Genomic DNA, 23,991 nt, shown 5'->3' on the forward strand with positions numbered 1-23,991 from the left:
TGTGTTTTCTTTGATGCTGGGTCACTCACCTGGTTGATTCTGAACCCTGTCTCCCTCTTGTCCCTCCCATCCTCACTCCTGCCTGAGAGCATCCTCTTAAACTGCAGCTTGTCCTCTGCCACCCTTGGCTCCTATGTGTGTTCATGTGTGTATGTGTATGTGGGTGTATGTGTGCATGCATGTGCAGGTGTGTGTTGATATGTACAGGTGTATATATATGTGTGTAGCTGTTTGCAAGTGTGTGTATGTGTGTAGGGGTGTGTGTGCAGGTATATGTGTAGCTACATGCAGATATAGGTGTATGCACACATAAGTGGGTGTGTGCAGGTGTGTATAGGTTATGTGTGTGTGTGTGTAGGTGAGCATAGGTGCATATATACCTATATGTAGTTGTGCAGATATATGTTTGTGGTTGTGTATATGTGTATATGTATGTAAAGGTATATGTATTTGTGTACAGGTGTATATGTGTATGCATGTAGGTGGAGTTATGTATGGGTGTGTGTATGTGTGCAAATGTGTGTGTGAAGACATTATGTATACATCTGCATCCATGCATAGATGTGTCTATGTGTGGGCATGTAGGGATGTGTGTATTTGTACATATAGGTGTGTGTGTGTGTGTGTGTGTGTGTGTGTATGTGTGTGAGGCATGTATGTTCTGTTGCTTTGGATAAATACCCAGAATGACAGCAGCAGAGACAGAGTCGGATGTCCCCCCAGGGTGCGAACCTCCACCTCTGTGGAGCCTGAGCCTCACGGCAGAGAAGCCCCTCTGGGATCCTGTGGCAGTTCATTTTCTGGCCTTCACAGCACTGTCCCCCCATCCCGAGATGGACAGGCAATGGAGCAGTCCAGCTTTATCTTCTGTCTCCTAGCAACTGTCTTTGGCAGGTGAGAAGCAAGTGGTCAAGAGACTGGGGTGAGGGTGTGGGGGGCAGGGGTGCTGGGTGCCCCTCCTGGCACGCTCAGGGCTAGTTAGATGCTTTTCCATTTGTGTGTTGGAGGGGGTGGGGGCGGCTCTCATTATTTAGCTGTGTAATTTGTGTTGACAGAAGGGATGGGGATGTTTCATCAAGCAATTACACACAGGAGTCTGACTTGTTCCAAAACACAAAGGCGACAGGCGGCATAAATTAATGTGCATATGTGCTTCTGCACTAAGAATTTGCCACCACACTTGGTGGCAGGGGAGAAAGAGACGTCACCTTCTCCTTCCAAGATGAGAAGGTGGGAAAGAAAAGGCAGAAAGAGTTATTTCCTGGCAGGCAGGGACAGTTCAAGCAAGAAGCATCCATCCTAGTAAGAACCCCTTGGGGTCCTGGCCCTGTCTCTCACACAATGGGGACACTCTGACTTCAGCCCTCCCTGGTGAGTTAGGGCTCCTCTAACAAGTCCCCCCACCATCTGCCTTTGATGTTCTTTGTGAGTGGATGTCACCTGGATGAAGATCAAAGGTAGCCTTGGAGGAAAAACAATGTCACAAAAGGCTGCTCTCCCTGCCTGAGAATGAGGAACAGGAGGGACAGCCAGCCAGCTGGGCTGTCTTCCTACCTCCTTCCTCAAAGTGGCCAGCCAGCCCTATTCTCTCTTTAGGTCTCCCCTCCCCCACTTCCCTTTTTGGTGGGTTTGCAGGGGGAGGTTTGCAGACAGGTGCATTAGCCCCACCAGCTACAAATAAGAGGGACAGTGTCATAGGGTGGGAAAGCAGGGTTGTAGGGTGGAAAGGAGGCCATCAGGAGTCAGCAGGCCAGGCTTTCTGGTCTTGGCTGGTTGTGTGACCCTAGGTACTGGAATGCCTTTTGTTTATTTGTAAATAAGCTCTAACATTCCAAGATTCCCCCCATCATTCCACTCAGGTCTCAAGATTGGGCACCCTGTGGCCCTCCTTATGTCACTGTCAGCCATCATCAGAGCAGCAGGATAGGGGACAAGGTAAGAATGGGACTGATTGCTCCAATCAGCCTTCCCCTCCTCACTCTTGGGAGGCAGTGAGCAGAGCAGGAGTCAGCTCCAGGGCTGCTGCGTCTGCTTCCCTCATCCCAAGTGAAATGCCCTCATAGGCAGATGCCCCAAGATAGACAAATTCCCAAACTTTAAAAAAAGCACATATAAATTTTGATCAGGTTTTGATTTGTGTTTTTTTTTTTTTGGTAATTCCTGGGGTGCTGACTACTGGGGCCATCATAGCAAGGAGGAGAGAAGGACATCCCTTCTCTCTAGAGCAGGCAGAGAGATGTGTTTGTCCCTGCTGTGAACTGGGTCCTGCTTGGGGGCTTCAGGAACCCCATGCACTCTCCTTGGCAGGTTATCTATAATCTGTCAACTTAGTCTAAAGAACTTTAGGCTTGTAGATGCATTTCCACAAAACCGTGGGCAGGCAGCAAAGAACTCTCCCAAAGTGAGCCTAAAACCACCATGTTCCTGGAACAATGGGTAGAGTCTCTGGGCAGGGCTCTTTCTTTTACTCTAAGAAACTTAATGATTACGATGCATTAGCCCTTTATTGTGAAGAAATTAGAAAACCCCGATGAGTCTTTAGAAAAAGAAATCAGTGTTCCTTTATTTAGAAATATAGTGTTTTTACAAAAAAAAATATAAACTTTCCATATACACATATTTGAATAGATTGACGTTTGGCAAATGCTTGAGATGAGGACATCTATCAGAGTTCCCCGGACCTGGACCTGGAGGTGACATTCATTCTGCCAGGCACTGGGATCACAGTGATGGATGCAATCTGGTTCTTCCTCTGAAAGGTCTCATAGGATGCTGGGAGAATGGTCCCAGAATAGTAACCATGTATATTATGGGGTACACTAACATTTAGAAATACACTCAGCATCGTGGGGGCAGAGAGGGAAAAATAATTAATTGAGTAGCTGTGAATCTGGTAAATTTCAAGACCATTGAGATAATTTAGAGCATCTTCCTTCTCAGACTTTAGCCCAGGTACAAGCGATTTATTCCCATTATGAGAGCCTCGAGGATGTTTGTGGGTGGACTTGTGGAGTGAGGACTCCAACTTTTATTTTCAGCTGCTTGAGGCAGGGATGTAGGAGGAAACAGTTTATTTTCTCTCTGCAGAAACTCTGCTTTACTTGCCCTCTGTCTCTTAAGTCTATAGTCTTCCATATGCTTGGGTGGGAGCATGTGTGTTCTCCAGCTTTGGGGCAGCTACATTTTTAGCGCATGCTAGTCTGAAATCCTTGTGATACCACCAAACTGGGAAAAACCGGTTATACACAGATTTTTCTCAAAAGCTCCTAGAAATCTTTTCATGGGACCAATCGTGTGTCAACTCTCACTCATTGAGAGGGGGAGCAGGAGCAGACGGGGCATAGAGTGGACCAGCACATTCTTAGATCATTATAGAAAAGTATACTTGATGTCAACATCTAGACAGTGAAGTGAGAGGTACCGACTTCAAGTTTGAATTAACTTCAAACAGACACTAGGATAGAGAATTGCATGCAGAAGGCTTCTTGGAGACTCCTCTTAGGAAAATAAAGACGACCAGAAGGGGCAGCCAGAGATACCAATTGGCAATGCTTTTGCCACCAAGGTCACCTGATCCCATGAAGAGCCCTGGGATCAACTCCAGAATTGTTCCAAACTGAGGCAAGGGTATAGTGGCTGTGTTCCTGCTTCAGCTAGTCACTGGCTAGGAGCTACCTCTTCCTGGTAGAAAAAGTGGTTTTGCAAACCCAGTTGTCTGCCCCCAAAGGTAATTTCCAGTGAAAGGTGCAGCTACCAGCTGTCGGCAGCAGAGGGATGAATGCTAGAAGAAAGGGGACCAAGGATGACAACAGCAGACTCCACTGCAATGCTTTCAGATGTGGTTCTTCTGTTCAGTTTTCCCCATCTTGGAACAGGCCCTTCAAGGGTCAGCGTGGTCTCATTTTCCAGGGAATTTGCAGGCAAAGAATAGAGGGACAAACCTCAGGTTCTACTATATGGTTGATCTTGAAACCACAACTGATGCTCACCATCCCCCTACTCCACCACTCATTCTAGATACCCCTTGCCTTTGGCTGACAATTTTACTAGTCTAGGTGGTTTGCTGATTGAGTGAACCAGCAAACCCCCTGGACTCTCCCTAAGGTGTCAGAGTCCTTGGTTACGATGGTCTCCTCAGGATGTGGCTGCTGTATCTGTGAGTTCATTGTTAAACAGGACACATCATGGGTACCAACAGATGCCTCAGTGGATTAAAAATGGTGCCAAAGAGATTCCTCACTGCCCCTGTTGTCCACAGCAGTCCCATCTTCTGTCACATCATGATTTCTTTTCCTTGCTTATCGGTATTTTGATCTGAGGAGCCCAAAGGGGTTGGTCAGCAGGTGGCTTAAAGTTCAATGGATTCTTGTGGAGACCCTATGTAGAAGAGCTCCCCATCTGAGACGCAGGGTCTCCAGGACCACAGGACCTAGGGCTGCAGGACTGGGAGCACGACTTCCTCAAGTGAGTCCAGGTTTGATCCTGCTTCCACATTAGCTTCCCTCCTCATCTTTTCTACCTAGAGAGGACACAGTGGCTTATGAAGCTCATTCGCTCCTTCACTTAGTCTGTGTCTAGACAATGGTGTCACTTTCAAGCTGAAATCTCAGTTGCTTCAGTAAGAGGCTATTCTATCATTTGTCAGGTGGAAGAGTCCCAAAGATGTGGTAGGTGACAGGACAAGTGGATTCCATGGTCAAATGCCTGCTACCACTACTGCTCACTCTTTCTTTCCTTTCTCTTTTTCTTCCTCCCTCCCTCCCTCCCTCCCTCCCTTCCTTCCTTCCTTCCTTCCTTCCTTCCTTCCTTCCTTCCTTCCTTCCTGTCTCTTTTTCTCTCTTTATTAAGTTGGTCTGTTGGCCTAAGGCAGTGTTGGTTACAATTTTACGGCAGTTGGTGGAATCCTCCCTAAATCCTCAGACAGTTGTGTTGTCCCTTTAAAGCTTTAGGGGTAGAAAAGGCAAATCTGTACTAGACATAGACTTACAGGTGGTCTTTGTCATTGCTCCTTCCAGGAAGAAAGGAGACCAGAGTAGTCACCTTGCCATCAAGGGTCTAGTTCATGACTGTAAGGATATGGGGCTCAGTCTTCATTTCTGTTGCTGGCAGGCTGGATACGCAGCAGCAGCAGTAGCAAGACCAGCTCGGGGGAGAGGATTCACATCCCCCTGTACAGCTTCCACCCCGTCTAGCAGGGCCGATCCTCTCATATGCTCATGTCAGCACTAAGTCAACCCATAACAAATACTGGCTCGTGTCAAATGACCAAGTCATTCTGCCTTCTTGATTGGTTTGTGTCTGTTATGGTTTGGGTCTGGAATGTCCCTCACAGGCACATGTAATGAAGGATTAATCCCCAATGCAGCAATGTTCAGAGATGGGTCTTTGGCGGGGAGTGATTGGATCATGAGGGCTCTGACCTCATGAGTGGATGAATCCCTTAATGCATGGATACTTAAATGGATTATTGGGAGGTAGTGGTAGGAGGTGGACTCAGTTGAAGAGAGTGGGTTCTTGGAGGCATGCATCTGGGGACCCAGCATCAATCTGTATGCTCCACCGATATGCCCAGCTGATATAAGAAGAAAAAGTCTGAGCTTGTTATATGACTGGGTAAGCTTGGCAGGTCAGCATGAGCTAAAATTGGACTAATGCTTCACTATAGTCCTATACCAAGTGCCCTGAAAGGGGGAGGTAAGAAGATTATACCAATTGGTGAGGTTTGGTATATATATCTTTTTCCTGGCCCCTTCCTCCCCACATCACATTCCCTCTCTCTGCTTCCAGGCCACCATGAGGGAAGTAGCTCTTCCATGATCTTCCACCATGATGTTCTGCCTTGCCACAGCCCATAAACGATGGAGCCATCTAACCATGGATAGAAACCTTTGAAACCATGAGCCAAAATAAATCTGTTCTCCTTAATTTTCTCAGGTATTTTGTCACAGCAACAAAAAAACTGACTAACACAATGTATCTTCCATTGTGGATGTCCTTTGGTGGTCATAATGTGCTGTGCTAAGATCGTCCATCACACATCTGTTTCCATAGATACATCTGGATAGGCTTCCCAGAACCTTCCTCTCAATTCTCTCCTTTTAGGACCCTGCATCAACTGAAAGGTCCATTAAAATTACTTTAATTGTATGACTATTTTTACTTTGAATTAATTTCTTTTCACAAAGTGGAAGGCCTGATGAATCACACCAAACCTCACCAATTGGTATAATTATTGCTCCCTTTCAGGACACTTGGTACAGGACTGTGGTGAAGCATTAGTCCAGTTTTAACTCATGCTGACCTGCCAAGCTTACCCAGTCATATAACAAGCTCAGACTTCTTCTTCTTACATCAGCTGGGCATACAGGTGGAACAGGTGTGAGCTATGGGAGGAAGTGCTACTGCTGTGATGGCAGGTGACATGGAGCTATTCATGTCACTTTCTTGTGCCTGATAGTCCTGCTCATGCTCAATCCCAGATATACCACTTCCAGCTTATGAAGGATTGTTTCTGGGTCAACGCAATTGCGACTTGGTGGGTGTGACAGAATCCAGCTTATGACGGACAGCTCTGGCTGCATGGCCACGCATACCCGTGCTCAGATGTTACATCTTTACTAGGGCCTAGTGGCCAACCAGGCCCTGCCTTTTGGATGGAACAGACTCCTGTGGCAGATGGCATGGTCTTGTTCCAAAACCCTAATGGTCTACATTGTGATCTGATTCTGGGGCTTGCCATCAACTGTACTTGATGCCTTTTCCAAACTCAGAAACCTGTAAAAGTGCAAGGCCTGCCAAGTCGCATGGCCAAGTGGCAAGACTGCCTTCCCACAGCCAGGACCTGCTGTAGAGCCCTTTCTAGGCGTCACTTAAAACTGGCAGCCTGTCATGTCACCTGGTAAAAGGGTTAGAGAAGTTTTTCCAAGTGTGGAATATGCTGCCTCCAGAGTCCAAAAAAAGTCTACTGAGCATATGCACCTCTCCTTATGGTGCCAGCTATGCAATGCAATGCGATGTCATTTATTTGAGGAGATGCTCTGCTATGCTCCATCACTAGACCCTGAAAATCTCACTGACATGACAGGCCCCTGAATCTTCACTGAGTTTGTCTCCACGCCTTGGAGCGCGTGTGCCTTACCAAGGCCTCCAACATATTTGCTGCTTCTTGCTTCTCCGGTTGAATTCATATCTTGTCCCCTGTGTGGTCAGATCTACACTTTGATAATCCATGGAATGTGCACAAAGTTCAAGGCCCTTTGAACTATACTATGACAGAGAGAAGCCCTGGGGCAAGGCCATAAATGCAGTCTGTTACTTGTGCCATGTAAACGTGGTCCGCTTTTGATCCTTCTTGAGAAAGAGATGGAAGAGAATGCCTTTGCCGGGGTACTGACTGCAGACGGTGTCCTGGGGTCTGTGTCAATCTGCGCTAACCAAGGTACCACCTCTAGCACCGATGGTGCCCTTGGGGCTGCACTTTGATTAAGTTGGCCGTAGTCCATTCCCATCCACCACCATCTAGCTGGTTTTCTGGATCTTTGCATTTTCTTTGCTGTCAGGGAGTCCAGTCCTGTAATAGCATCCACTACTGCCAGCTCCAGCCAAAGAGAGGAGGACACCGTTGAGTGTCTTAATGACACTGCTGTCCCTCTCGCCAGCACATTCCTTATCACTTCAGTAATGGAGTATCTGCTTTGCCTTCATAGAAGAGAGCCAGCAGGCGAGTTTTCTGCCTGTATCCCTTCCATCACGTGTACTTCTCTGAGCCCTTTGAGCTTTGCTTCCACCATCTGCCAGGCAAGTGCTGGTGTGTCTATTTAGTGGGGGCCGTTGCTGTTTCCAAGTTTCTGAGATTCAGCCTGGCAGTTTATTAGCAACTTCACCATGATCCTTGCCAAGGTGTTAAATTCCATATCACGGGAGGGTTTTCATACAACCACATGTTGATACAGCCAACCTTATCCACTTTGTTCCACTGTCCTCCGGATCTGACCCAGTGCACGCACCTTCATCTCCTACAAGTGCACTTCAGCCGGAACTCTCTATTCCTTCTGCATGGAGCCCTTCCCTTCCCTTCAATGACCTTGTTGGCCAATATTCAACCCTTTATCTTAGTCTGATGAACAGAATGGGACATGGAGTAGGGATCCTGCAAGGTACCTGACTTCTTTGTGGCCTCTGCCTGATGCTCAAGAGGGGAACAGAGGGACACTATCTTCTGTGAGAGGGGCAGGCTACTTCTGCAGATCCAGCAGGTTTGGGGGAAGGTGGGAGTTTGGAGTTTTCAACTGCACCCTTACCCAGAAAACCATATCCCAAGTCTCAGTGTCTTACTCTTCTGTGATCATCTTGACCTTGGCAGAGGAGACCTGCCAGTTGAGAAGACTACTTTCTCTGAAGCTCTGTGTTTATACATGATTAAGTCCTGAATCTGATCCTCAGTACCCATGGCCCTCTGCTGCAAGAATTTCAGGTTTTTCTTAAATGCCACAGAGGAAATCCTCTGGCTTTCCTGTTTTGCCTTGAATATTAACAAATTATCATGAATCCCATAATGTCTCTCTTCAAGAATTGAATCTGTGGCACTCAGCAACAACCACCAATTCCACGATCTTTCTAGTTACTGCTTTCTTTATGCCATTCCTGTGCCAAAGATGCTACTCCAACCAGGCAATTGCATTGCTATAGCGTCCCAGAGACCAGTTATACCCCTACCTCCAGGAGGAGGTCCTCATTGCCATTTGGCCAGGGAGTAATCCATCTCAAAAATCCAATTTTATATTCCATTTGCTAGAGTCATGACAGATGAGAATTGGCTTATATTGGGCTTTCTGGAAATAGACCATGAGACGGAAAACTTCATCTGGGGTTTATTGGAGAGTGCTCTTGGTAGAAATGGTTGTACAAAAAGTGAGGAAGGTGGGATCAGGAAAGGAGAGGAAGGAGTAGGAGAAGAAAAGGAAAAGAAAAGGAAGAGAAGGCACAGGAAGAGGAGGAGAAGGAAAGGAGGAAGTAGACTTAAAATGGGTTTTCCATTGAAGAGTCAGTCAGTTCTAGGGGGAGCTTTGTGCTAGGATGGCCTTTCAGGGCTGTCCCCAGCTGGAGAAAAGTTGATGTTTTGGGTTTCCCTATTAGTCTATCATTGGCCATGGGTTATTTTTTTGGAGGGGTACAACCTTGGACAAGGCGGTCTTATGGCTTAGGACAACACCCAGCCAGGGTCCCAGCTGTGAATTATCCACCATCAATATTCTCAGCAGGTAGGGATTGGATAAAGCAGCCCTGATGTGGGGATCTGAGGGAACACCAAAGTGTCCACTGCAGGCCCCTGATGCTCAAGGTTCTTGCAGAGCATCAAAGCAAGGACTAGATTTAGGGAAAGTGGAGAAATGAAAACATTGCGTTTGTAGTGACAGCATCAATTTCACACCAGGCCAGGATTATCCTACATTACTCTGTTTGATTTTGGACAAGTTCCTCAGGGCCAACTTTTGGGCCTAAGTTTCTTTGACTGTAGAAGTAAATTACTGGCTGGGTGCAGTGGGTGCAGGCTTGTGATCCCAGCGGTTCAGGAGACTGAGGCTGGAGGATCGTGAGTTCAAAACCGGCCTCAGAAACTTAGTGAGGCCCTAAGCAATTCAAGGAGAGACCCTGTCTCAAAATAAAACATAAAAAAGGGCTGGGGAATGTGATGTGACTCAGTGGTTAAGTGCTGCTGGGTTCAATCCCTGGTAACAAAACAAAACAAAACAAAAAAAAAAAAAAAAAAGAAAGAAAGAAAGAAAAGGAAGGCAATCACTATAGTAAAAACCTTAAAATAATGCCCAGCACATTATAAGTTTGTATGAGTATAGTTTTCATATCCAAACTTATTTTCCACCCACATTTCCCTTTTCATAATCTTATAAACTAGACCTTGACCGCCTTTCTCTTAAAATGAACCTTGCATTCCGTCTTGCTGATTTCCTTGCTTGTTCCCCAAGATGCATGCCCTGTGCCTACACTATCTGTCTTCCTAGATTCTTTCCTCCCTGGTCTCCCACAAAGCTGATTAAATCTACACCCTTGAAGGAATGGAGAACCATGTGCTTTTGATTCAGGAAGCCTAGGTATAAGTCTTAGATCCTCCAGTTACTGTACCGTGGGTAAGTCCTGGAACACGTCTGGGATCAATTTCCTCTTCTATTAATTGGCGACCCTAGCATCTCCTCCACCAGCTTGTCACAGGGATTAAATGTGATAACTAGGTTAAACTCCCAGCACAGAGCCGTGCATACTTTAGTTTGCTCAATAAACAGTGGTTATTGGATTGTAGCAGTCCTAATATGATCTAACCAGACAGTCATTCAAAGCCCACGCGGCACAGGCACCTACAAGGGATGGGGAGATGAAGGAGCTGTAGTGCCGGCCCCCAGGGTGATGGCAGTTTGTCACCATCTTTCTCACTGTGCATCCCCCTCCCCACCTCGCCCTGGGCACAGCTCCCAGCACAGATCCAGCGTCATCTCTTGGGCATTGTTAGTTTCACTTTCCCAGGTCTCTGTCATGTTTCTTCACATCCATTGTGAGCTGCTTAAAAAGCAAAAAGGCCATATTCTACTTTATTCCCACCCAACACCCAACACAGGCACATACTCTGCCAGCTCTAAGTTTTTGTTAAACAGAATAATATACAAGTGTTTGTGACCCTCCAAAGAGCCTAATAGACAGATAACTGTTAGAACCATGATGTCTGTTTATGGGATGTGCCATAAAAGTGGACGCAGTGTGCATCCATAGGGCTTGATGGAAATTCATTTCTGTTTTGAATGCATGTCATTTCCAACCGTGAATCAAGGTAAAAGAAAGAAAAACACCGACAGGACGCATATGACAACATTCCTGATGTGGATGCCGGGTCCCTTGGGGCTATAACCTGGAAAGACTGGGCCTTGAGACCCAGAAGCTGGAGAGAATGTGACTGGCTTCAGAGAGCTCTCCTGGGTTGGTGGGGATTAGAAGAGGCAGGCAATCAAGGGAAAAAATACTCAGGGGGCCCAAGCATTGCTTATTGTCTGGGCAACAAATATGCACCACAGGTGTACCTAAAAACCTCAAGTGTCTGCCGCTGAAAGATGAGGCACTTAATACCCTGCAATTGCTCCAGATTTTCCTCCGGGGATCCCTGTTTTCTCTAGAGCTTTAGATTGCAATAGAAACATCGTTGCCTCCCTCTTGTTCCCATTTATTAACCTGAGGAAGTAACCTGGACTCTTGAACCTTGGGAGATTTGGTGATAATTTCCCGACACCAAATTTGTACACACAGTTTGACAATTATTGAGGAACCACAGGACAAAATCCTTGAAGTTGAAATTACACTAGAAATTCTCGGACACGTAGCCTCTCTGTCTGTGGGATCTTTGAAGCTGAATCCAAAGTGTCCTTGGCCCAGGCAGCTTCTGGAGGGGGAGGCCTGCCCGTGGGAATCCATGGGAATCTGAGCCCCCAGTGGGCTAGCACACCTGCAGGAGGGCGGGGCTTGCCCTCATGGTGTTGAATTCTGGATGGTCCTTCCTTCCTTCCTTCCTTCCTTCCGTCCGTCCGTCCCTCATGCCTGGCTGTCTGCCGTTTGTACTCTGAAGAGGACTTTAATTGGGAAGACAAAATACAATATCAAATGCCCTTTTTGTGCCTTGTGAAAGGCCTTTAAAGCTTAGCTTAACTCAGAGAGCTTAAATCAATAGCACCAGCCCATTTTCTAATCACAGGGAATCTAATAATGATCAGGAAAGCCATTGTCAGTCTGATCTGTGGGACTGTTAGGACTTTAACTCTTGGAAAACAGCTTCCTGTCAAACTCACACACTGTTATCATATTAAATGTCACTCAGAAGGGTATTAAAACCCTTCTTGAAAGACAAAGCATTACAGGGGTTCTATCAAAATTACTCTATATGCTGATGAGCTGGCTGCTAGGGGAGAGCTCAAGACACAGGAGGTGGGAAGGAGGAATTGTTCCCTGCTTGTTACCATCTACCCAAATCTGGAAAGGAGGCCTCTGGGTGGCTGGGTCTCTAATTTGGGAAGTCCTTTGAGGTATCTTAGCCCAGGTGGAGGCTAGAAAGTTTGCTTTTATTCCCCAAAGCCTGGGAAGGCCTTGGGGTCCCTGAGGAGGTGGGGGAGCTCAGCGCCTCCCTGTCCAGTAGAGGTGTCAAGCACTGCACAGCTCCCAGCTGGGGCGCTCCCTGGCCCCAATGCTTGGCCCCAGTGACTGTCACAGCACTCCATGATGATGCACACGCTTCCCATGTCAGATCCCTGCCCTGTGCATTGGGGAAGTGCTGCTGAGGGGTGGGGAAACCTCAGTCTTGATGACCATGGAACAGTTGGGCTGAACTTGATGTTGTTAGTTTAGATTTTAAAAATTCAGAGAAAACCATGGAACTAGGGGCAGATGGTTGATCTTGGATAAAACCCCAAAGGAAATGGGAAGGGATATGGACAGAAGAGCATAAATAGAACCTAAAGAGGCCAGCTGGGAAAGGAGGGGGTGCGGAAGAATCCTGAATGCTTCCTTGCTGGCCCAGGGTGGCCACCTGCCTCTCTACACAGGGCTCTGCCAGCAGCTAACCATTCGTGGAGAAGAGGAGAGTGAGCTCCTTGCTCCTGCTGTGGGCTCATGTTAGACAGCTTCCCCCATTGCAGCCAGCTCCAAGGGTCCAGAGTCATTCCCGCCACTGCCATCATGCCAGACACCGTCCCCCAAGCCAAGTGAGCTGTGGGCACTGCATCTGGACCATCAGGCCTTCAGGTCAGTGCCCCAACCCCTACCTGACAGGACTTCATCCCTTCCCTATCCACTGGGGTAAGGTCTGAAGTCCTTATAGTCACTCTTTGCAAGTTTCTTTCACAAGGTGTTAACCTCCTGATAAACTTACAGCACATGGACAGCAGAGGCCAAAAGGCTGACTTTACCTATCCAGAAGCTCAGATCAGAGCTGGTCCATGAGCCCCTGTGGCTGGTACCCAGGAAACCAACCTGGGGCCTTCCCTAGCCGATATGCCTTCTGTGTACCCCTTTCTTGATGTTTCCAAGGGGTACAAAGCTAAGGCTCTAGAGGGGCCCTTACTACAAATTTTGTCATTCAGAAATAGCAATCCTCTGGTCTCTCTTCCTTCTTCAGTAGAATGAGAATAATAATGTCTCATTTGAGGCTTAAATGTATGTAATGTAAGATCCGGCACTTAAAATACTCAGTGGAACTGTTACTAACGTGTTCCCTGAAAACAAGAAAAAAATGAATCTTGAAGGAAAAATTGGGAGAGTTAAGCATGCATGTTTAATTTCCCCCAGATTCATATGCCCTCACCCTCCATGTCATGGTGTTAAGAGATGAGGTCTCTGGGAAGTGATTAGGTCTTGAGAATGCTGCTCTCATAGTGGGATTACTACTGCCTTTGTAAAGGAGTCAGGAGGGCTCTCTTTGTTCCCCCCACCCCGCTGAGCAAGGCCACACTGAGAAGACAGCCATCTGCAAATAAGGAAGACCTGATGCGGGATCTGCAGGCACCTTGATCTTGGACTTCCCATTCTCCAGATCTGTGAGAGAGGGATGTTGGCTCTTCTGCCACCTAGTGTGTGGCAATTTGTTATAACAGCTCAAACTAAGGCAGGGAGAATGGGAGATTCAGGAAGTGTGTCCTGAAAACCATGCTGGTGGTCTCTGGTGTCAGCTGCATGGAGACCTTGGGGACATCAGCCCCAGGCTTGCCTGCCTCTCTGTCTTCTCTTGAGGTTTCCAAGTAATGCCTTAGGACAATGATCTCCAGGAAGACAGGGCTGAGTGACAACATCTGCATTATGTGCAAAGGGACCGACTTTATCCAAGACCAGTAGACTATGGCTGCTCACTTGCAGCCTGAGCCCCGCTCAGCTCCATAGGCTCTACACAACCTTGGGATATAGAATCAACAAGAGGACCCCAAATTGTTATTCCACTGTACTTTCTCAATTATCCACGTGGGTGAAAGGAAGCAGAGATATTAATAATACAAAAAATAAAAAAAAATCATCTCTTCCACTAAATGTAAGTTTGATAGGGAACATTTTCTGTCCCGAGCTCTAGAACCAAAGAGTGCTGGCCTCATGATTAGGTGCACAGTGGACATTAGTGAAATGGATCAATGTTGAAGAGATTCATAAAGTAGGTCAGGTAAATCTGACTAGGATTTGATTAATTGATACTCTACATGTTGGCTAAAATTGCAGTTCTAATATCCTAAGGACACAGGTATGTACCTTCAATGCTTGATTGTGCTTTCTTTAGCTGGTACATTTTTTTTTTTTTTTTTTTTTTTTTTTGGACATCACTTAGCATCTCTCTTGCTGCTCATTTTCTTTTCTCTTTCTTGCCCATTTTGTTACGGGTTTGCAATCAAAACCATGTCTGAGTGGAGAAGACCAATTAAAGTCAACACAAGGCCAAGAACAGTTTCACTCCAGAAAAAGCCTGCATCTTGACAGAGTTGGGGTGACGGGGTGAGTGGGTTTGTGGTTGTCTGCGCTCAGCCACCTCTGCTTCTGCTGGTCCTCACAGCCTGGCAAAACTGAAGAAGTGGGAGGCAACCACTACTTCCTCTGAATCTTCCATGAATTGAGAGCACTAGCAATCTGTCTGGGGCCACAGTAATTGAAATTAATTGGATTTTAGAGATAATAACATTTATGCTAATATGTGTATTGAGAGGAGACAATAGTTGGAGATAAGTACCTAGGAGAGGTGGGGCGGGAGAATGTGCAGTCCTGGCAGGAGAGATTAGGAGTCCTGGAGGGGGGGCCGTGGGTGGGGATGAGGGAAGTGGAGGCCTTAAGAAACTGGGAGGTTTTAGACAAGCAAGTAAAGGAGGATGGGAGACTAGCAGGACTTCTTTGGATAATAATAACAGTGATAATTGTTAATAGTGCCTGATGCCTTTTATCAAGTGCTCTCTATGTGTGTGACACATAGGAACTTTGCATTTAAATCTGTGGGGCATGAGTCGAGTACTATACTGTGACACCTGAGGTTTAGAGGGCTTTAAACGGCTTGTCTCAGGTTGCATGGCAAGTACACAGGCAGGTCCTTCTTAACTACTTCTCTTCTCCTTCTCTCATCTGTCCCAAGTGGGACAGACAGGGACATGACATTTCAAGGAAGATCCAAGGCAGCGCTGAGTCTAGAGGAGCTCTGGGGAGTGATTTTGACAAGGGCCGGGAGGCAGGGCCTGCAACCCAAAGGAATAAAGGGATCAGATTCCAGATTGAGCCCTTGGCAGGAAAGAACTCTGGCTCCACATTTGTTCCCAGCGGTCTGCTGTGCGGCCCTCCATGGAGGCTCCCAGAGTAAGGGAGGAAATGGCTGCAGGATGATAGAGTCAATTGTTTCTACTCTTGAGGTCAAGGGCAACTGGAAGTGACCACCAACCCGTCCCATGTCCCATCCTTGCCTAATCATTCTTCTTTTCAAACCTAGTCTACGCCTAAGTTCTCACACTGTGAGGAAATGTATTGAGCTGTAAGGGACCTAGTAGGGAGGACAGGGAAAGGGATGTAGAAAGAGTATATGGTCTATCCATTATGTTTAGTGAAAGAAGCCAACTCAGAAGGTCAAGGGTCCCATGTTTTCTCTCATATGCAGAAATTAGAGAGGAAAAGGAAAAGAAAGGGGCAGAGCTCATGAAAATCTTAGGAAGATCAATAGAGGAAAGAGACCAAAGGGAGGAGGAGGTGAGGGAGAGGGGAAGTGCTAGGGAGTGATAGTGGCCAAATTATATTGTTATATTGGATGCTTGTTTGAATAGGCAACAACAAATCCTATTAGTATGTAAAACTATATTGCACCAATAAAAACGGGGGGAAAAACCATAAATGGAACCAAACCAAGAACAAACAAAAACTCCAATTCAGAATAAAAGGTATATATATATATATATATATATATATATATATATATATATATATATATAAATATATATAATCTTAAAACACTATGATAATGCAAAGATTAAAAAAAAGATTTATCCATACTCAAAAAATAACAAAACAAGGCAATAGAATCCACCAGCATCCACCTGAATGACTGGTTATTAAATTCACCAGGTGAAGACTGCTCCCATGTGCATGGTCCATCTTTCTACATTATTTTATTTTATTTTTAATTTTTTTTTCTGTGGTGCCAGAGATTGAACCCAGGGCCTTGTGCATTCAAGGCAAACACTCTACCAACTGAGCTATATCCCCAGCCCTTACATTCTTTTATTTTTAATTTTTAAAAAATATTTATTTTTTAGTTTTAGGTGGACACAATATCTTTATTTTATATTTATGTGGTGCTGAGGATCGAACCCAGTGCCTCATGCATGCTAGGTGAGCACTCTACCACTGAGTCACAATCCCATTCCACATTCTTTTATTTTTAATGCATTTGTGTATTTTGATATAAAGTATTTCTCTGATATTCAGAGTATCATTATACCTTCCTTTTAATCATGACTTTCAAATCTTTTTTCTTTAGTATTTATTCTTATTTAATGTAATTACTGGTATGGTTCAACTTACATCTGCAATCTGCTATTTCTTTTTATATATTACATTTTTTTCCTTTTTCTTCTCCATTCCCTTTTGTGTAATATTCATATAAACATCTGTGTAATATCTATCTATATCCACACACGTGCACACACACACACACACACACACTCACACAGTGCAACGTTTACAACCTTTGTTGATTTTTAAAAACTATTTTAAAGGTATTTGCTTAGGTGTTGTTCTAGAAATTTTGATATGCATTTTAAAATCATTGCAGTCTACTTTAGGTTAATGCTGGCTGAATTCTGGTAAAATGTAACTTGTTCACATGTACTTCTTCATTTTCTCCTTTGTGTTATTTTCATCAAGTATATTTTATCTCTGTTTTAAACTCAACAACTGAATGCTAATGATTATTTTTTATAACAACAGAAAATGATATAATTGAGAGAGAGAGAGAGAGAGAGAGAGAGAGAGAGAGAGAGAGAGAGAGAGAGAGAGAATACTGTCTCAGAATGTAAACATGTAACCCTGGCTCACAGGCATGATGCTCCAGAGAGAGGGGAGCCTCCCATGAGTCTTTAGCCCAGCACATGAGCTGTTTTATCCAGGTCCTTGAAGCCACTTAGAGCGAGGCCTCTGAGCCTTCTGAGACATGTAGGCCTTGCTTTGTGTGTAGCAGTGTGACAAAGTGTGGGAGCATTTTGGGACAGACACAGCTGGACTCAAGTCTAAGCTCAAGCATCCACTAGTCCTGTGACATTAGCTTAGTCACTTTGCCTTCCTAAAGTGAGATTCAGTGCAAGTAGAGACACTAACACCTGCCTCCCAGGTGTTCTTGGGTTTCCAAGTAATGACTCAAAACCAAGGCTCTTTGCAGACCCTCCATCAATAGGGGAGTTTGTTGATGTGCTTATCCTTTGATAGGGCAGGGGATTGGAGAACAGAATTTAGGATTCTTCTTCCCCTTCTCCTTCTCCCTCCCCTTCTCCTCTTCCCTCTCCCTCTCCTTCCTCTCCTTCTGCCTCTCCTTCTTCTCTTCCCTCTCCCTCTCCTCTTTCTCCTCTTCCTCTTCCTCCTCCCTCCTTCTCCTAACTTTTAGTGTTCTCGGTTCCACGTTTTAGCGTCTCCTAAAATCTGAATGTTGACCTCACCATCTATTTTCACTGAGATTTATATCAACAGTGCACCTCTTACTTCCCAAATGAAAGGCCGTATCATTATTAATCCATTTGGTCATTTCTTTCCTTTCATTTTCAAGCCCTTTTCAGCTACTTATGCTTATAAAGGTCTATCATGTACCTTTAATCTTCTTGTCATCGGCAAACTTCCACTTCCAGCTTTCTTTTCATGACATATGGATTCTGTATTCAGTATAATTTTGTGCTCTGGAAATGTTCAAGTACAGATTTGTATACGCATGCAACTATATGTATACATTTTCATAGCTACTACTTGGGTCAAATCATGGGACTATTGCATATTTGAAAGAGATGACCAAATGGGAATGGTAATGAAGTCCACTACTATTATCTCAGTCTAATAGAGATGGTATCAAATTGAATGATGATCAAACTGATTCCAAGGTCATGGTATGTGTAAATTTCATGAAGTCTTCTTGGCTTTCAAGTCATTAAGAAAACTATTTACCTCTCCACTAATTAGTCTCTGAGGCCTGCAAATCCCAGCACTACTGTGCCCTCTCCTCCATCCTGGGACCATGACATTGCCCCAGTCTCTTATTTCCCTTGGTTATTGCCTGAGGGCAACTGGACAGAGCCCTTATACGTCTTATCTGACCTTCCCGAGGCATAAACACAGTGCCATAATGACAGTCAATTAAATAAAAAGGCTGTCTGTCCTGACATTGCTGTGCCCCTAAAACATTGAAGACTGCCAGCCACTTAGAAGCAATGAAAAGCTTCAAACTGGGTAGAAATTGCAGCACTGCTCTTAAGTTCAATTTTCCTTGTAGCTCAATTTCCCAGCTTTGCACTTTCCTAGGTAAATCACATTAACCGAGGAGAAGGGGGGGCATGCGGAGATGGGTGGTAGATAGCCAGACGGTCCTTTGCCGTGAGAGCATCTCATCCCGAGCCATCAGGGAATAGGTAACAGGTACTCTTGACAAGCATGTATTCAGTGGTATGAGAAGTCATTTAAATGGGAAGCAGGAGCAGAGGTCTTCTGCTGGCAGGGAGTATCTTCATTATTGCTGTCATGGTGCCCGTTAACTATCCCCATCCATCATTTGTTCAATACCTCGGTGAAATTAGCCAACTGCATATTACAGCAGAGCGCCGATGTGCCAATCTCCCCTGAAAGCATTAGGCTGTCTTCCGTTCCACATTACCCCCACCGTCCGCCCCCTTTTACTGCCCATTAATGATCTTTCATTTGCATCATGAAACAATGAAGTCCTTTGGCCAATTATGTGAAATTACGGGTGCTCTGTAGGTGCCCTCTGTCCCCCGTTTACCTTCTTTGTTGGAGCAGTGGGCTGGAGTGGATTTATATTTCAAACATTACTTGACTTCTGCCCATTTCTAGATGGAAGCAGTACAATTTTAGCTGGCACAATGAGCCTCCGCCTTTGGCTTAATGAACTGGCTCGTGCCCAACCTGGATGAAACTATGAAGTCAGTCGTGACAGAGGCTTTTAAGGGATCCTTTCAGCTCACAAACCAGGGGCGGGGGGAGGGAACGGTCATCTCCGGGCATAACAAACTTACCCTTTCTGTCCCAGGAGACTCGACTGCAGCACATCTTCCGATTACTTTTGGCATGCTTTCTCTGGGATGCTTCTCTTGCCATAGAAATATTATTCCTATTTCTTTGATTCAGAAAACACCATTAGCAAACTCAAAGTCCAGTAGTCAACTAGGAACCGGGACACAAAATAGGGGAAACCAGTACTACAGAACATTATCACCAAACAGAAAGAGGCAAGGTGCATTCCTAGCCCTTCCTCCAAAACCAGCATGAAGCCTGGTCCCACAAACATGAAATCCAAGCATTGATAGTTCAGGAAAAGAATCCAAGACTGATCAAACTCACAAGGACCATCATTCTTCTATTGCACCAGGAGGCAGCACTGAGCAGACTCAGAGACAGGCACTTGGATCTGAGCTCTGCCTCTTGTTAGCTGAGTTATTGGAGAGTCATTTATCCTCTCTATGGCCCTAGTTTATCACCTGGATAATCAGGAGAGGAACACTGTTCAACTCTAGAATTGCTATGAGATTAAATTAGACATCATAACAGCCCTGGGCACAGAGAATGTACTCCATGGCTGTTGTAACATTTCTTTCCTTTTTACATATGCTATTGAGAGAGGAAGCTTAAAAAAAAAAAAAACCCAAAGAGAGGATAAGATATCCTCATATAAAAAACACGGGAACATAAAAGCCCTGAATTTCACAGCACCAATTATTGATATTATATAAGTTTAAGTAGAATGTTATGGCTCTTAGTAGAAAAGCTTATCATTAAAGCAATACATGTGTAGTGCAAATGCTAAAAGCAAGAAGAGTTAGAGGAGGGAGAGATCAATACTGAAATCATAAGGAATGACAATCACCTTTCTCCCTAGAATGACTTTGATATAAAAAAATTTAAAAATAGGCAATACCTTTACATGGCTTAAATGTCAAAATCTTAGAAGTTCACATGGGAAGTTTTTCTCCACCTCCCCAGTTTTCATCCCAAGAGCAAACCAGTGTTAACAACTTTTTATCTTTGTGGTAAGATATATGCAAAAACACATAAATTATGTTTTGACTTTTTAAGCTTTATTTCTTGGCTATTATTATTTCAATTTAAATATATTTTATACATCATTACATAATTATTATATAAAGAGATTCTTTTTTATTTTTATACCAGCATAACTTTCTGTTGCATACAGATATTGTCATTTATTAGATCCCCATTGATAGACATTTATTTTATTCCCACTATTTTTCTACCAGTAAAAATGTTGCATTGAATACTTATATGCATATATTATTTCAAATGTGTGTGAGATTAGACTTGGGTTTTGGGGCCAAAGACTATGCATTGGTAAAGTGGGTAGATATCACCCAGGTACCCTCTATAGAGGTTGTAATTACACCCCTCTTACATCATATGAGAGTATTGTTTCCCTGCAGCTTTTTGATCCTTAACACTTTACAGAACTTCTGGATTTTGACCAACCTGGTGGGTAAAAAGGGCATGCCAGTGTAATTTAAACATATACTTCTCACACTGTAAGGGAAGTGAGCATATATTCCCTTGTTTGAGAGTTATTGTGTTATGTTTGCTAGAAAATGTCCCTTGTGAATTTTATCTTCTTTTCTATTGTACTGTTTATATATATTTTATATATGTGATCCAATGATATTTCTCCATTTGTCATCATTATTTAGCTTTACTCATTTTTTTAAATGCAGATGTTTCTTTTATGTAGCTGCATTTTAAATATTTCTATCATGATTTTTCTTCTTTGGAATTTTGTGTAGACTTTTATTCCCCTGTGGTCTGGACCTTCATTTACATTCCACATCCTTTTGAATGTATGGAAGAAAGTAAGTCCCCAAATGATTTTCCACTCTTTCGTGACTCTGTTGCAGAGCCAGAAGTAGGTTCCATCCACACCTTCCTGTACATTTTGCTTAATAAATACTAAATGCATGAATGGAAGGGTGGGTAAAAGGAGGAAAGAAATAAAGAGTTACTGAACACAGGCCCTGACAAGGCTGATATGTGGGTCTGCAAAGCACAGGGACCAGAGGTTTGGGATTTAGTGTATTTATTCTTTGGTTAGCGACTTGACTGAGCAGTACACAAGATCATTCATGTTGTGAGTGGCCATTAAATGTTAACAATTACTGTGCAATCATTACTATAAAGGGAGAGGGAAAAGGGAGGTTAAATAGTCAAGATTAAAAAACCATGGAAAAGAGTTCAGCACCTGGGACAGCACCCGGGCAAGCTGCCCCAGGATGCACCAGGAACCAGTGATCTGCTTTCCCTGGCACTAAGATCTCCTCTTTCAGCATTTCTCACCTGCCCCAGTGCCTATGGGATATAGTTCCACTTGTCTTATGTAGAACAGCCCTGGGGTATAATCCTCACGATGCCATTCCAAATACCATAATCCCAAATGTTGAAATCTTCAAAGAGCAAAAATCCCTAAAGTCTAAAATCCTGAAAGATCAAAATGTCTAAAACTTAATTCTTGGAAAAATAATTCAAAATTATTTAAAAGACATTTATTTACCTTTAAAGAGGGGATTTACTTGTCAAGCATATAAAAACATGACAACACTTCACAGGCCACTTTATGCAACAAAATAGGCAATAACATTCTACATGTTTTTGCAAGCATGAACACGTACACTACCAACATTCACACAGGTTTAATAGCTATGAGCAGATGAATTCTATTCATAAAAAATAGGTCAAAAATTGAAATGTATAAATGTATATCATTATGGTTGGTAATTGTGTGCACCCAGCTTTATAACCGGCATCTAAAATACCATGATGGGGGCTGGGGTTGTGGCTCAGCAGTAGAGTGCTCACCTAGCAGGGCGAGGCCCTGGGTTGGATCCTCAGCACCACATAAAAATAAATAAATTAATTAAAGATATTGTATCCAACTACAATTAAAAAATAAATATTTTTTAAAAATAATAAAATACTATGATAGACAACCTGAGCCCTGAAGAAACCAGTCCCCAAACTGTGATGGGTCTGCACTGTATCAGTCACATAAATTGCTGAGATCCTGAGACATTTTAGCTTTCATAAATGCAGATGTACCAAGGGGACACACCTTCATTTATTGAGGACATGTTGGTGTTTTTATATACACACACATTCACACAGAATCAATGCTGTTAAAATTTCAAAGGAAGCATAAAGCAAGTCAGTCTCTCTAGAAGTCTTTACACAATTTACACCTGGTCCACTCAGACTTACACACATGGATCCCTCTGGAAACACCCTCACAGACACACCCAAAGGAATACTTTCCCAGGTTTCTGAGCGCTTATTTTATCTGATACGATGTGGCCATCTTGTCTACCACTGAAAATGTACCAAACACCTTCCCTAGGATCAGCTTTCTGCCCCTCCCATCAGCCTCCTGCCCCCACCACAGGGCATTGCTGCTTGTAGGATTGGGGATTTCAGGATTTGAACATTCAGGATTTTAATCTTTCAGGATTTTGATCCTAGGTAGTTTAAACTTCAGAAATTTTGATTAATTTTTTATTATGTTATAAAACAATGTCTATTATCAGCCAGCTGGACTCTGTTTAGATGATCCTAGTATTGTTGATGATGTCCAAAGCGTCACAGTCAGGGGCCAGTTGAACATATGCCTTCTTCTCTCCATCAGGCCTGATCAAGGTGTTGACCTTGGCCACATCCAGGGCACAGAGCTTCTTTATAGCCTGTTTGATATGGTGTTTGCTGACCTTGACATTCACAATGAACATTAGTGTGTTGTTGTCTTCAATCTTCTTCATGGTCCACTCAGCGGTCAGGGGGAGCTGATGACTGTATAGTGGCCAGCTGTTTCTCCTGGGGGTGCTCTTCTGAGTATACTTGGGCTGCCTCTGGAGCTGCAATATCTTGGGGTGCTGGAAGGTAGGTAACGTGTGGATCTTCTTTTTTGTGGGGCTATGGATGCTGTTCAACGTGCCTTCTTGGCCTTCGAAGCTTTTGTTTTGGCTTTCACTTTGGGAGGGGCAGGAACTTTTTTCTTAGCTTTCAGTGCCATCTTGGTGAAACGGGCATGGATGCTGAACTTAAGGGATTCTGGTATTCAGGATCGTGGTGTTTGGAACTGTATTTTGGGATTACAATCAGCTCTACTCTAGAAATGGGTACTAGATTTTCAGCCATACTCCTATCCCCAGAAAATGTTAACCCTGGCATTTTCTTTGCAGATATTTGCTTTCTTGCTCCAGACCAGTTTCCAGGCACAGCCACTGGATATAGAGTGTGCTTTGTCCTATCCTGAAAAGACAGGTCCTGCTCTTGGCTACCTGACACTGTGGGACACAGGCAGAAAAACAAACCATGTTAAGATGGTACTGATAGCCACTAACTTATGTTTTTCACTCTTTAAACCCAAGGAACAAACCTCTTCTCAGAAGGTTTATATAACAAGAAAGGTGACAGTGGGTGTATTTTGAGACTGAGGAATTTGGTTCACCAGTTTCACAGTGTCTGGTTCTAGTAAGCAGCTTTCTCACTTGGGGTAGTTATTCTGGGTAAATAAACTGTGCATAGATCTTTAGAATGAAGAAACAGGAAAGGAGAAATCCTATTATAATAAGGACCCTTTATCATTTGAGTGTTGGGGGAGTTTGGGAGTGGGGAGAGTGTGCCAGGAGCACACAGGTCCTTGGAAAGTGCTCTGCAAAGCCCTGATGTCATCCCATG

General features: G+C 44.2%; 1 pseudogene; it reads right to left on the minus strand.

Annotated features, from left to right (window-relative positions):
* Positions 1-22,856: 22,856 nt before the first annotated feature.
* On the minus strand, positions 22,857-23,323 carry LOC114085661 (large ribosomal subunit protein uL23-like; annotated as a pseudogene).
* Between the last annotated feature and the right edge of the window lie 668 nt (positions 23,324-23,991).

Source organism: Marmota flaviventris, chromosome 3 (genome assembly GCF_047511675.1).
Source record: "Marmota flaviventris isolate mMarFla1 chromosome 3, mMarFla1.hap1, whole genome shotgun sequence".
Taxonomy (NCBI): Eukaryota; Metazoa; Chordata; class Mammalia; order Rodentia; family Sciuridae; genus Marmota; species Marmota flaviventris.